The following is a 15,793-nucleotide window of genomic DNA, read 5'->3' on the forward strand; positions in this document are numbered from 1 at the left end:
CCTGCTTCCCTCTCTCTCTCTCTGCCTGCCTCTCCGTCTACTTGTGATCTCTCTCTGTCAAATAAATAAGTAAAATCTTAAAAAAAAAAAAAAAAAAGAAAAAAAAAAAAAGGAAATGGAATGTCTCAGTGAATCTTATGCTTACTATTCTATGTGTATAGTTTGGGGTGAGATATTTTATTTCTATAAATCTCAGCTAATTTAGGAGATATTATCTTTTGGATTGCTTTCTCTAGTGGTGTTTTATAAATAGTTTTTGGTCTATTAAGCATACTCTCCCTTCATTCATTAGGTTGCATTCATTCATTAGGCTGTATATTGTATTTAAAGTTTGTCATTCTTATTTTCATTTTATTTTATTAACCTTTTCTGATATTAAAGATATTTTAACCCATTGAGCCATCCAGGATCCCCTATTAAAGATATTTTAATGGTAGCCAAAATCAATATATTCCCTTATTGTTTATTTTTTTCCTTTATGGTTTACTGAAGAAGTCCTTTGCCTTCAAATTAGTGATGCACCCTCAGTCATGTCTTCTCAGGAGCCTTCTGATGGACTTCTTTGTCTCTGATATGGCAATCTTTATAACTAACATTTATATTTAGCTGTTCCAGTAGTTTCATATCACCACTGAAATACCTCTTCATGTCCTCTGCCTTTTCTACTAGATTTTAAAAACATATTTTTCATAATTATTTTTAGAAACCTGTGAGATAGATTCAATATTGGGCCCATTGCAAGCTTTATTATAGGTTTCTTTAACTCTTAGAAGTGAGTTGTTTTCCTTTTCTGTCTTAGTTTCTAAGGTGTGCTTTTTACTTCTTAATTAAACACTGAATATCATTTGTACCATGATATTTGAACAAATGGGCATACTTCTTCTCTCAGACCCTTAATGTGGAACATTGAGTCAATCTAGTTAGGAAATGATTTGGATTTGGGTTATCTCTCTCTTTATACAAAACACACACACACAGCACATTACCTATATATCATCAGATTGATTAAAGAATAAAAATCAAGACAGAGATTAACTAAAGGCAATATGAGTAGATATGAATATAGGCCCAAAAAATTATCTAAAGTGAAACATAAGGATAATGGTATAAAAAAATAAAGTGAATTCAAGAGCTGTGACACAATATAAAACAGTCTAAGATACATGTAATGGTAGTTACAAAAGAAAGAGAGAAAAAGGTAAGTTAGAAAAAAATTTGAAGGAGTCCTAAATGAGAATTTTCTAAAATTAATGAAATAAAATAAGCCATGCATCCAAGAGCATTAGAAAACCCTATGCAAAAAGAATTCTTTAAAGAAAGTAATATCATAGTCAAATGACAAAAGGACAGCTAAAGAGGGTTAAGGTGATAAGAAACATCACATTCAAAGAAGCAATGATAACAATAAGAGACAACTTTTAATTAAAATGATGCAAGCCAGAAACCAATGGAATGACATTTATTGAAAGTAAAATACTGAAAAAAAGAAAACTGTCAACTCAGGATTTTATACCCATAAAAAATATTATCCTAAAATGAACTCATATAAAAGGCTTTGTCAAATAAACAAAAGGTGAAAGAATATATTTACAGCAGCTCATACTACAAGGTATGCTTAACAATTTTCTTAAGGTGGAAGCATTACAATTTCATTTTAAAATCTTGATTTGTACAAGGAAATTAAGAGTGGCAGAAGTGGTGAAAGGGAAAGTCAATAGAAGAGAGTATTTTCTTACTTTTCGTTGCTTGAGAAAATAACTTATTGTCTAATACAAAATAGGGTTAAATAATTAATTTATTGTAATTAATGAATTAATTTACTATAGAATTAAAATGTGTAATAAAAGTGACAATTTATGGGAAGGTAGAAAAGAAAATGTTTTTCAGTGCACTAATGTGAAGTAGTATAACTCAGATTTATAACACATATATATCTATTCATGATATTAAAATCTATTAGATATTCCTTTTTTCTGTTGAGACATTAATTTTTTTTTCAAAAATTAATTTATTTATTTGAGAGAGAGCGAGGGAGAGAGAGTGGAGGGAAGAGGCAGAAGAAGAGGGAGAGAAAGTCTCAAGCAGGCTCTCCACTGAATGTAGGGCTTGATCTCACAACCCAGAGATCATGACCTGAGCCAAAACCAAGAGTCAGTCACCCAACTGACTGCACCACACAGGTGTCCTAAGATATTAGTTTTCCAAAAGATGTGTGTTAAATTCTTTATCGATATGACATTTTATCACTTTTATTCAATTTTTCCAATTTAAATTTTATTTCAAATTTTATTTCATATCTTTTTCTTTCTATTTTTGTACTCATTGAATAGACAAATATTTGAATGTTACACATGCTATAACAATATTCTTTCACTGGCCGTAGGTCACATTTCAAATGTATACTTACTATTTTCCATATTGTTTTCTTAAACATATTAATATTTATGTCCTCTTCAAAAAGCAAGCATTTTCACTCATAATAGCTGTCCTTGTTGTCCTTTTTTCTATCCCCAATGTTTCCTTCTGAAGTTTAAATGTTGTATTATTACAGTTGAGTACTTTTTATGTTTTAAAACCAGTTCTTAGTTGAATAGTGAACTTTCCAAATTAGTTATCTATCATTCCTCACTAATTAACTAAGTAACTAAGTAACTAATGCTCCAAGGAGTACATCCTAAGGACCTAATTGTATTTTCTTTTTTTTTTTTATTTTTCCCTTATATACCAAGTTTTATAGTCTATAAGCCTTTTAGAGCTGATACCATAATCTTTCTTTCATTTTATGACACCTTCAGTTAGGATTTCTTCAATTAATTTTTATCCTTCATTTCATTTTTCCTTTCATTCAGGAACTCTGGTGATGTACATATTGACATTTCTAATTCTAGTTTTTGTTTTCACTCTTTTTTATTTTCTAGCAATGTAACTTTTTTCTAATTCATTTTTGGCTGTTCCTTGACTTGACTTTTCAGCTTACACATTTTCCCATTTGGCTATGTCAGTTTAACTATTCAAACTACCCAGTGAGTTCTTTATTTTAATAATTATTTTTATTTTGATAGATCTCTGCTTGTGTCAACTTAAAAGTCATCTAATGCTGTTTTATGGTTTTCTTTAGGATATTGTTTATTTTAAATTTCTGTCTTTTCCACACTATTAACTCTTCTTTCATGGTGGTAGATTGTTCAGTGCACTCTCCTATTTTTATAGTCTTTGTGATCCTGAGATGACTTATTAATGCACTTTAGGAGTTCATGCTACCCTGGAAGTCTCAGCTACATACTTTGTTGGGATGTGGGGAAGAGAACATAAGCTTTGGACTCATCCCTTCTAGCAGAGTTTGGGAAATAAATGGGGATGGAGATCCTCAAGGCAAAGCCTACTGTTGTTAGAGTATGTCTTTTATCTTTTTTTAACATCCCACCAAGTGACTGGGTTCCATGGGTATATACCAGAGCCTCTGCCCCCGCCACCAATGTTACCAAAATCCTCTGTGGATTGTTATTATCTAGCACCTGGGGCAGGAGGGTATTGGGAGGAGGACGGACTCCAAGGCTGACCTCTGAGCATGTTTTTGATGACATCCCTCTCTACCCCAGCTGGGTTTCAGTCTTTAAATGTACCTGATGTGCTTTTAGCAATCCTGGACTAGCATGACTGCCTGCTCTGTGGTAGAATTGGACCAGCTGCATGCAGGCACTAAGGGACAGAGAAAAAGTCACAACCACCAAGTTCTTCACCACTTTATCTTCTGCTCCCGATAACCTAGCTATTTTCTATGTGAGCTCTTGTCACCAGAGTACATAGGAACTTATCTTACTTCTACCTTCCATGAGGATTTTTACCCTATCATGTCACTTACATGCTAATGACTGCTCATGCAAATATTTTTTGAGAGTTTAATATGTTTGTGAACTCTTTTAGTTTTATGATCTGTGAAGTAAATCTCTCTTAATTTTCCAGGGAGAATGACAAAAGAATAAAGCTTAACATGATTTGTGGGTGCCTTTTTTCCTTTGGAACACACACATGCATGTGCACACACAATCCCATTATCCTCACTGTTATGTAGGCAGTTGTACTCTTAGCTTAAGTTGTAAACATCAAGTGTTTTATTCTGAGAGCATTACTAATAATTTCTGCTATGGACAAATGGAATCCCTAGACCATTGCCTTTTGAAATATTTCAAATAACATTGTTCAGTTTAAACCAAGGCTTACATGTTTAATATCTTTAATTATTTTTGAACTATCCAACTATAATCATTAATTTAATTTTTAATGGGCATTTCAGGTATTTAATCAAGATTTCCATTATTTTTAATATACAGTATAAAGTCTTCATTCTACACCCTTAAAATGCCTTTTGAAATTTGTTGTCTCTGAATAATCAAAAAAGTTTTATTAGCAAAGGAAAATATATATAATTTATTATAAAAATAAACATAGGTGGGGAATGAAATACCCTAAAATAGCCTTTATCTTGGCTAGGATAACACTATTATTTTAAACCCAACATAATGAAGGCTTTGACTTTTTTCAACTTTTGAAAAGCTTTACATGCATGTATACTAAATTTTAAATTATATCCTAGTATGAGCATGTGTTTTAAGAGTGCTCATTTTAATATGCAAAATATATCTTATCCTAGCTTTTGAAACAGGTTTATGTTCATGGAAATTATACTAGGACACTTCTTACCAAAAAAAAAAAAAATCCACAAAAACAAATACCAGATCATTTGCTTGGATTTACATATAACTATTGTCACTTTGTTATGATTTTTCCCAATTAACTTAAATAGTAATAAAAAGGTGGAACTGAAAAGAAAATTGACCCCTCACATACATAGAGACTTATTACATCGCATGGATACTGCTTAGCTGTAACTGTTCTCTCACTGGAAGGGAAAATTTAAAAAACAAGAATTATCTTCTCTTAGAGAGATGTGTTAAATGAAATGTGCTAAGAGATGTGGTAAAGAATGTGAAGGATTAAGAATAATGATGGGCTGTTAGTGTTTTCTTCCTACTTTTGTTTACTCTTCTTGAATTATGCTTGATATTATTTGGGTATCAAGTTTTCTTATGGGTTGCACTGAAGTCAAAATATATTTTACACAAATAAAAGAAAATACGGGGAAAAAGGCAGTGAAAACATGGCTCAGGGATAATATCCAAAGCTTGTTTGTTTGTGAGATTTGGGGGCTTTGTAATTTAAAAAGCTCCTCGTGATGTATTAATTAACTGAAAACAGGAACGTATTGTGTCCAAACAGTGCATATATTGCGATGGTGCCATGTGCTGGAAGGGCCTAAGTAGGCAATTGTGTTGTGAAACCACAATGAAGAGACTTAGGCAGAAAACAGCTTTCTGAAAATTGCACCTTTTGATGTGTTGGTGACATGAAATTGACGGAGTTAGGTGGAATAATGACTTTAAAGACTAATCCTTCCTCTCCTCCGACAGGCAGTATCTTGAGGTGCTCATTAGGTCTCACATGGAAAGAGGATTTAGCAAATTCCTTTTTTTTTTTTCTAACCTTTTACAAAACTGCTAAGTATTTTCGATATACATGATTTCTCTGCTTGGGAGTTATCCAGAGCTAGTAAATCTGGGAAGAAGCTGATCAGAATCACACTGCTTGACTCGAGGAGAGTCTATACTGTGAGGTGTTGCATGGTGCATGGTACACACGAACTCAGCTCTGACTGAGCCTATGGAATATTTAATCGAAAAAGCCAGGCTTTTAGGTTTGAGCCACAGCCTTCTCTTCACTATCTTGCAGCCAAAAGCTTTCTTTCCTAATGGCTGTGATTCTAGGCCTCTGGGGTGCTTCTGATGTCAGGGCTTCTAGAGGAACAACACTATCAATGGTGTAATGCAGAGAAGTTAGAAAGACAATGCGTTCAATTTGTGTACACACACTAGGAGTTGCCAAGAGTTTTCAGATCAGCTTTAAGGAAAATTGGTATATGTTTATTGATAACGTTTTCCCAGGGAATTCAATTTTCTTTTCCATTTGCAGCATTCATAAGAAAGGTATATATGTGCCAATGACCTCTCCTATATAATAAAGACTGAACAGTTGTTAAGTGAGTCAACATACCATCAAAACCTCCATAGTAAACAACCGCATGGTTGAGCCTCATGACTTTCCTTATACTATGGTTTTAACTAACATTGCAATAGATGTTTGAATAAGAAAATCACTGTGTGTGGGTCTGTGCGTGTGTTTCTTTATGTGTGTGTGGGGGTGGGTGATTTCACTGATGCATAATCCTCTAATAAGAAGGGTCATCATGCTGCATATCTAACATCTTAAGACTAATATAGCCACAAACAGGAGTGATTTAGTGTTAGAATTATGAAACTAGGTGAGTAAGAAAGGCCTTAAAAAGTTGGCTATCAAAATTAAAAAATCCAAATGGTTTATCTGGGACTAATTTTTAGATTGCTATCTGTGCTTCCACAACAGTAGTAAAATTTTCCTTTTCTCAGACTTGAAGTGACCCTCCCCTGACAGAGTTTAAGAAGGGAAGTTTCCAGAGTAATCTTTCTGTGAAGAAATGGCCTATCTGACCTAATTGTGTAGTTTCTCTTTCTCTCTTTTTCTCTCTCTTTTCTACCACTTGGAGAAAAGCTGCGTGGGAAGCAAAAATTCCTCTTCTCACTACGTTTTGCACATTGTCAGAATTTATTAACACAGTATTTTCAAAAGAATGACAGGGTTATTAGACATTTCATGGCAGAAACTCAAAAACAATTCTGCATCCTGTTTGGTCAAAACTTGTAAAATTTTCAAGAACCACAGAAACAAAAATGGTCTTCCAATGCGTGTATTAAAGGCAAATCTGCCAAAATGATAGAACTTGAGATTGAAGGAGAAAAACAGAAGTCAAGTGTATAAAGTCATATTATGCTTTAGCATGTGTGGGATAGATGGTATTATAATTTACAATAAACAAAGGCTCACAAAAATACACCAATACTTTCCTTTAGAAAGCCTAACCTATGGACATCCCATATGGAATATGATCTGTGTCTATACCATGCCAGAAAAATCAGTTAAATATTTTTTGTAGTTAATAGATTGATGAGGGTTTTTTCCCCTTTGTTGGGGGTGGGTGGAAACTTATCTAACCTCTTTTATTCCCCCTAACTTTGACTAATAGTTTCATTGAATCAATTTGATTAATACATATATTGTTCAACAATATGAATACATAATATAATCATTTTTGGCCTACCAATAGCTGAAGAGTCTTTATAATCTCAACAGAAGCTATTATGTTTCTTCATCTGAAAAACTATAGCTAAAGTTTTACAGTTTGGTTTTCTTTTTACCAGGTTGCTCTGAGCACTCAGCGAAACTACTTTATTGTTCTATTCTCTGGTTTCAAATATGTTGCTTTAAAAACATCTATGGAAAAATTAATCTGAAGAAAAATAAAATAAGTTAAAATAGATAAAATAAAGGTGACTGTTCAGCTTGATGGGGAAAGGAGGAAATACTTGTTATGTATATGTACATTTATATGCATATTTACATATTTCCCAGGTATTAATTAAAACACTAAATATTTAGCAAGTACTTATTTGTGTTGACCACATGGTCTAGATACTGACAGATTCAGGAATGCAAGGTTAAATGTGACTTGGTCTCTCTCATCAGGAAATATGATGCAAAGAGAAATAGAAAGAGAAGAAATTTGGGGAAAGAAGTCCTAACTGTATGACATAAGCCTGTGCACATTAAAGTAAGGTACAAAGAAGGTAGTGAGCAAATTCACCAGGGCTCCTAAGGGGTAGAGCTCTTCAGAGACATTTCAGTGATGGGGTATTTTACTTGATTTTGAGTTGACCTCTGTGGAAGTGTATGACAGGCCAAGAAAAGGGCACACTAGAGAAAGTCAAGCTAGCTTTACCATTATGGTCTATAGCAAAAAGATATACTTAACACTGTAGGATGAGACAGTAAGAGAAAGATAGATGTAAGATCATAATATAGAATGATTATTAGCTTATGTCAGAACCAAGAGCAATCATATGACAAACTTATGAAATTGTTCATTTTCTTTGGTTATTTAGACTATTGCTCTCCTGGTTATACTCCCCATTTTTACCAGGAACCCAGAATTCCATGCTACCAATGTGTTATACTCATAAGTCCCCATTAGAATTGCTCTCGCTTGGTTCTCACTCCATCTGATCTCTTCTGCTTTGTGCTCCATTGCTTCTCACTTAGTGGTTGATGAAAAGCAATCTGATAAGCTAATTCTTACTAAGGTTTAATTACTTAACAGCTTGATTATTAAATCTCTAAGGGTATTTGGATTTTGAATAGAGGACTATTGGATGTTGTCTTAATTCAATACAATTAATGAGGGGTTTTTGCTGTTTTTTTTTTTTTTTTTTTTTTTTTTTTTTTTTTTTTTTTAGCAAAGAAAGACATTTTATTGGGGCAACAAAAGGCAGTAGAGAGTATTCCAGAAACACTTTGTATTTTTGAGGAATAGCAAGTTCCAGGAGAAATAAGTATTATATTTGGAGCTAAAAATCCCATACATGTCACTATCTAAATTTTTACTTTAAAATTTTTACTTTTGGGACGCCTGGGTGGCTCAGTTGGTTAAGCCGCTGCCTTCGGCTCAGGTCATGAATCCAAGGTCCTGGGATCGAGTCCCACATTGGGCTCCTTGCTCGGCGGGGAGCCTGCTTCTCTCGCTGCCTCTGCCTGCCTCTCTGCCTGCTTGTGTGTACCCTCTCTCTATCTCTGGCAAATAAATAAAATCTTTAAAAAAAAAATTTTACTTTTAAATTTTTTAAAAATCACTGTGTCTTTGAGTCTCAGTTTTCTCAACTTTATAATAGAAGTTATAGTAGTTATGCCGCCAAACAATGCTAAGCTCAAAGGAGAAACAGGAAGTTTTTATGAGATAAAAATTCACATTATTATTGCCTCATTCAGAAAAAAATTAGATTTACCTACATTAATATCATTTTTTCTTTAAGGTTTTCTTAATTCAATCAAGTACCTATAAGAACAGCTATAAAGAGATAGTAATTAAAGAAGTTTGTCTTGAGTAAAGACATATGGGTTTCCTAAATATACCATTTGTACCTTAAAGCTTTTTTTTTTTTTTTTTTATAAAATCATCAACAAAACATGGGAAGAGGAAACTATGAATAAGAATGAATTGAGAAACAAAAATACAGTATGGCTTTAGGGATGGTTCTAGGATGAATAAAGATGCAAATTAATTATTAATTGAAAAACACAAAAGGAAAGTAAATGGGAATTTAAGTTGTGTACAGAATCAAAAGACATGAGTAAATGTAAATATATTAGTATATATGGTATAAATAGTGTATAAGAAGAAAGCTCATTATTTAAAATCCTATTGTCAAAGGTGGTATAAAAGGATACAACATTAATGCTCTATTACAGGTAGAATACTGTGATATAATCTACCAGGCAATTTGAGAATACTGATCAAAATTTAACATGCATGTGTGACACAATTAATTATTTGTTTTTTCCTCATTAAACTTTTGTTTTAATGAGTCCAAGAATTCTGTGATAGATTTTTGGTCAAGTTGTTTCCACTAAAAAGTCCAAATTTTTTTTTTTTTAATTTTGAAAAAGATTTATCAATTTACTTTAGAGAGAGCATGCACGTAAGCACACACACACAAACAAGAGGGGACAGAAGGAAACAGAATCCCAAGCAGACTTGACACTGAATATGGAGCTCAATGTGGGACTCATGAATCTGAGATCTTGACTCAAGCCGAAACCAAGAGTCACTCAACCAGATGCACCACCCAGGGATCCCCTAAAATGTATGGATTCTAAAGCTAATAACCTAAAACCACCGCACACGCACAAAAAACAAATGACTCACAAATCATTCTCCTTTCCTTCTAAAGGTTTTACAATGCACTATTAACCAGTCTTTTACTATTAAACTTAGATGGCGAATTGACACAAACAGTTCTGAGACCATTCTTCTACCACTGATTAAGTCTGGGGTGACAGGTATTGAGGATAAAATTCATTTAACTTTCTCAGCTTTATGGGCAGAGTTGGCAACCTTGCCAGCTCTAGCTGCCTTCTTGTCTATTCCTCTGATAACAACCACAGAAACCAACTGTCTTGTGTCACGAACAGCTAAATGGCCCAGAGGAAGATAGTTAGAGAAGCTCTCAACACACAGAAGCTTAGCAGGAACCATATCAATGATGGCAGCAACACCAGATTTCAGGAACATAGAGCCATCTTCCAAGTTTTTTCCAGAATAATGATCGATCTCCTTCCCCTCAGCAAACTTGCAACCAATGTGGGCTGTGTGACTACCCAGCACACATGCATATCCAGCACTGATTAAGCCTGGATAGTTCAGGATAATCACCTGAGCTGTGAAGTCAGCTGCTTCAATTGGTGGGCTATTTTTGCTATCACCAGTCATATTGGTGACATCTTTGTCAGATATGTTAAGACATTGAAACTCACCTTGTCCCAAGGAAGAGCCTCACTCAAAGCTTCATGGTGCATTTCAACAGAATTTTTACTTCAGTTGTAACATTGACTAGAGCAAAGGTGATTTTCATGCCAAGTTTAAGAACACCTGTCTCCACTCAGCCTAGGGGGACAATACCAATACCACAAATTTTGTAGACATCATGGAGGGGCAGAGGCAAAGGTTTTTCAGTTGGACGAGCTGGTGACAGAATGCAATCCAGAGCTTTGAGCAGCATGGCTCTACTGGCATCGCATGTTTACAGGTGACTTTCTATCCCTTGAACTAAGTCATGTTAGCACTTGGCTCCAACGTGTTGTCACCATTCCAACCAGAAATTGTCATAAATACTACTGTGTTGGGGTTGTAGCCAATTTTCTTAATGTAAGTGCTGGCTTCTTTAATGATTTCCTCGTATCATTACTGTTGGGTGGCTCAGTGGAATCCATTTTGTTAATACCAACAGTTTTACATCCAGCGTGTAGGCCAGAAGGGGGCGCTCATGGGTTTGCCCATTGTTGGAGATACCTACTTCAAATTCACCAATACCAGCAGCAACAATCAGGACAGCACAGTTAGCCTGACATGTGCCTGTCATCATGTTTTTTGAATAAAGTCTCTGTGTCCAGCAGCATTAATAATGGTCAGGTAGTACTTGCTGGTCTTGAATTGCCACAGGGAGTTATCATTGGTGAAACCATGTTCATGTTCACCTTTAGTTTATCCAAGACCCAAACATACTTGAAGGAGTCTATTCCCATCTCAGCAGCCTCCTACTCAAATTTTTCTGTAGTTCTTTCATTGACCCCACCATATTTGTAGACCAGATGACCATTAGTAGTCAACTTGCCCAAATCTATGTGTTCAATAATGACAATGTTAATATGAGTCTTTTCCTTTCCAATTTGGTTTAGGTTTAGTGTAATTCTCATGACATCTGTGTTCTGGAAGTAAACCCTTTGCAAAAAATCTGCTTGTCTGTTTTCTTACAAGTATGTGAGCACACAGGGCAGCTTGGTTTTTAACAGTGGTTATTTAGAGACAACTGAATATCAATTGCTCTCTACAGAGAGCAATGTTTAAAACAACCTCAAAACTGAAAAGGAGAGAATGTGACAGATAACATGCTGGCAATAGAACAGCTACCTCAGAAAGAGCTCATGGTTTCCAGGCAGAGAAACACTGCTTGTGAGCATGCTGAAAGAGTAGTCAACTGGACAGTCTCCATAAATGACATTTAGGTAATCATGGAAAATGAGAGAGAAAACTGTATAGATGCTCTCACTTACATCAAAGGGGATATGTGGATTCCAGATTCAATAAACATAAGTAGGAGGGTTCTTCTACAAAATTATATCATGAATTTTCAGATATGTATGTTGCTGATGTTTTGATATGATGCTAAGACATTTTTTGTTTAAACTAATGTGATTTATTTTCTTGACAGATTTGTTAAACTGATGGATCAAAGAAATGCCACACACAGTTTATATTTTCACTCAAGAAAGGCATTTGGCAATATCACTCATTCTCTGGGATCACTGAGGAATAAGGACTCGATAATCACATAGGAAATATCTTTGGAATGTGAACATAGGATACAGCGACAGCATCACTGCCAGCAGAATGGGCAGGATGTCAGCCACAGAGAGAAGAGAGGCAGTGAGGTAGCAGCTACACTTTGAAACTGAACCTGAATAGGAACCCAGGTTCAGAAATGTCCTGCCTATTCAATGATGGGTCATTTACTTAATCTCTGTAGGCCTCAATTTTTTTTCTTATGTGATTTGAGAATTAAAATATTGCTGACCTTAAGGTTGTTGGGAGAATTCAAGAGGAACTAAATGGATGGTGTTTAGTAAGATGACCAGCATCAAGTATTATGATACTAAAATGAATACATAAAAGTTGTAAGTAATTAGAAGCGTTCAGGCAGAGTAACAGAGTGTCTTTGTTTCTTATTCCACAGCTGTAGCAGCAGAGATGGAAAACCTTTGAGTTATCATAATATCATATCATATTCTAAGGAAGAAAGGAAGCCCTTTCCAAGAAGGATGACAAGCACAGGACATTCTCCTGTTGGACTAAAGAAGATTGTAGCCGAGACACTTAAGTTATTGAATATCTACAGAAACTTGCCTTTTTCTCTAAGAGGCTTGTTATAGAACTCGGTTTTCCACTTAACATTTTCTTCAAGTACACTTAAAATAAATCTCCAATATCTAAGGTAAATTCAGAATATGTGTTTCTTGTCTCCTAAGAGAGGCTAACATAATTACTAGGTAAAAATTCAAAAAGATGAATCATTCCAAACTAACAAAATAAACATAAAAGGGTTAAAGGTATTCCTGCCATATCTTTAGGCAGGGTTCTCAGCTTCTTGTGACTTTTTTATCGTTGCTGTTGATAAAATTAGGGCTATGGTGATTTTAAATAATTTAATCAAGGTAAAATGCATAGTGCAGTCATTGACTAATAATGAACAATCATGAAAATGTGGTTATCATTCTTATCAGATGATGAAATTGGTAAGCACCTAATATTTGGAACAGAAAAGAATGATTCATTTAAAAACCCTACACATTGCACTCAATGGCAAATGCATTGTGATCCAAGAGGATAAAAACACCATGAAACAGATCATGGGATCTTCTATTGCATTAAAAAGAAGTATTGTGTTTCATTAAGAGAAATAATTGTTTTACTTTATACAGTTAAGATATCATCTAGAAAATTTAGTTATGGTAGTAATACTTTAAGAAGGACTTGAACAAATTATAAAGACGGTAAAGAAGCTAGAGCAATTAATGACTTGACTTGGGAAAGGGAAATATCTAAAGGGAAAAAGAATGCTAAATCTGGTATCTAAAAAATTTTCATGCTTGAAATGCATAAAAGATCAGGATTAAGTGGAGAATGTCATAAGGATCAGATTCTGAGCAAACATGTAGACAAATATTAAGTGGATCTGTGTTGGAGTACATGGGTGGCTCAATTGGTTAAGCAACTAACCCTTGATTCTGGCTCATGTCATGATCTCAGGGTCCTGGGATAGAGTCCCAGATCAGGTCCTCTACTCAGAGGGGAGTCAGCTTGCCTCCAGCTCATCCTGTTCCTCCCCTTGCTTGAACACACTCTCTCTCTTTCTCTGAAATAAATAAATCTTAAAACAAAAAAACAAAAAACAAAAACAAAGAACAATTGATCTGTCTGACAACTCAGTGATGTTTTAGGGACTGGAATCTTCTTTTTGACCAGTCTTTAGGGATCTTTAAATTTAAACTAAACAAAGGAAGGGAGTACATAGCATGCTTACGAAGTTCCCATCCCTAACCTAGGGCATATATTCTTAGCCAGCCTCTCTTCCCCATTGGACGATAGGTATCCTTTAATCTATAATCCTGATAGAATCCTTTAAATTTCATTTTAGACAACCACTGCCATTCAATTGGTGTGCCATTTCTGTCTAAATGATCTATAAAGTTTTATAAATCCTAATCTCATGATATTAATGTTTGAACTATGTTTTATCACCTAGAATACAGAGCATTATGTCTTTCATTTACTTATATAAAAATAAAGGAAGTAAAATTTTCAAACAATATTGTAATGTCTATTTCTAACAATAAATGATTTTTAGATAATTCTCAAATCTCAACAGAACTACCAGATGGTCTGTTTTCTAGACAAGTCATATTTATAACAATGTATTTTTACATTTTGCAATACAACATAAAGCCTAATAATAAGATCTGAATTCTGCAAATACTAGACAAATCTGCAAGTATAACATTCTTCTCTCCTAGCGAACATCCTGTGAATTCATAAATATTTACATATTACAAGTTATAATTATGTAGCACTGGGGAAAAGGGAAAATGTAACTGTATATTTATATCTATAAGAATATAAAAGAACATTCATAAATTACAAATGTGCATTGTTCTAAAAAGAGTACCTACTGAGCTTTTGTATCTTAAGGCCAATACATAAGACAAATTTCTACATTCCCTCCATTAGTGGAATAAAAAATTATAATTGTAAGTTTGAATGACTATTGATTGCTTATTATAGTTTCTATTAATAGTTGTAGGTGATTATGTATGAGCACATCATTGTAGGTATTTGATAATGTAGAAGGGAAAGTTCGTATTGCTACAGGGATAATCCTCCTTAAGAAACTGACAAGCATGATTATAAAAAAATACTGCAAAGTATGTATTTGCTTTGAAACAATTACCTAAAATAGTGCAGTTAAATGCTATCTTGTTCTTGCTTTTTACACCAGTCAGTATTCCACAGTAAATTCTACATCATAGATTCATCTGCACACTAATAAAGTTCTGCTAAATAAAACAAAATGTTTTAAGAAATCTGTTGTGCCTGTTACTTTTGAGTTATCCCAAAGCTTTAAAAAAGTGAAAACTAGAAACTGGTTTCTACACTTTTGCATTGTTTTTTACAGAAATTATCATCATTTACATCCATATTTTTTAAATGTTCATACTCTCCTTTTCTTACTATTTTTACCATAAAATATTCCAACAATTTAATTACTTCATAACTATATTTTTATTCATATCTCTGCAGGTACATTTATATATTAGAGTAAATTCAGCTCTTAAATAGTCTCACCTCTGAGGTTGACAGCCCTTATGTAGCAGTGACCTCCAGTCATCTGATCAAATTTTGGGTTACTTACTAGCTATAATCAAATATATTCTCATCTCTTATTTGAACAAATCATACAGAAATTGAATACAATTTTTATGAACACTAGCAATATGTTCACTTCTCTGATAATTTTGACATTAAAATTCCATCTTAATAATCCCATCCTTCAGGCTTTGCAGACTCTTAAGGTATTAAAGCAAAAATTATCCTAAGCAGTTAGATTATAATGTATTTAAAGATTAGACATTTCATGTTGAATATTAACTGCTCCACTTCCCAGGAAAAGAAAACTATGCTGATTTTCTTCTTCTATAATTTATACATTTCAAAGACCAGCTATCCAAGTTTCAAATCATATTGCAGGAAAACATTCTTAAAATGGACTTGAAATCTGCATAGATTTTCAAACGTATATGAAATGGCATATTAATATATATTAGAAATGTTTGCAATAATTATTTAATTTTATTTCAAAATAAGATACTATAGAATTATTAGCAAATTTTAGCAAATACTTAATAGACAAAAAAAATAGTTAACTAAAGTGGTTAAGTTCTCTATTGAGAAAATTAAATACCCTGTTAATATAAATATAAA

The 15,793-nt window shown here is 33.8% G+C and overlaps 1 pseudogene; it reads right to left on the reverse strand.

Moving 5' to 3' along the window:
- Nucleotides 1–10,057: 10,057 nt before the first annotated feature.
- On the reverse strand, nt 10,058–11,454 carry LOC131827915 (elongation factor 1-alpha 1-like; annotated as a pseudogene).
- Nucleotides 11,455–15,793: the final 4,339 nt, after the last annotated feature.

Source organism: Mustela lutreola, chromosome 3 (assembly GCF_030435805.1).
Source record: "Mustela lutreola isolate mMusLut2 chromosome 3, mMusLut2.pri, whole genome shotgun sequence".
Classification (NCBI taxonomy): Eukaryota; Metazoa; Chordata; class Mammalia; order Carnivora; family Mustelidae; genus Mustela; species Mustela lutreola.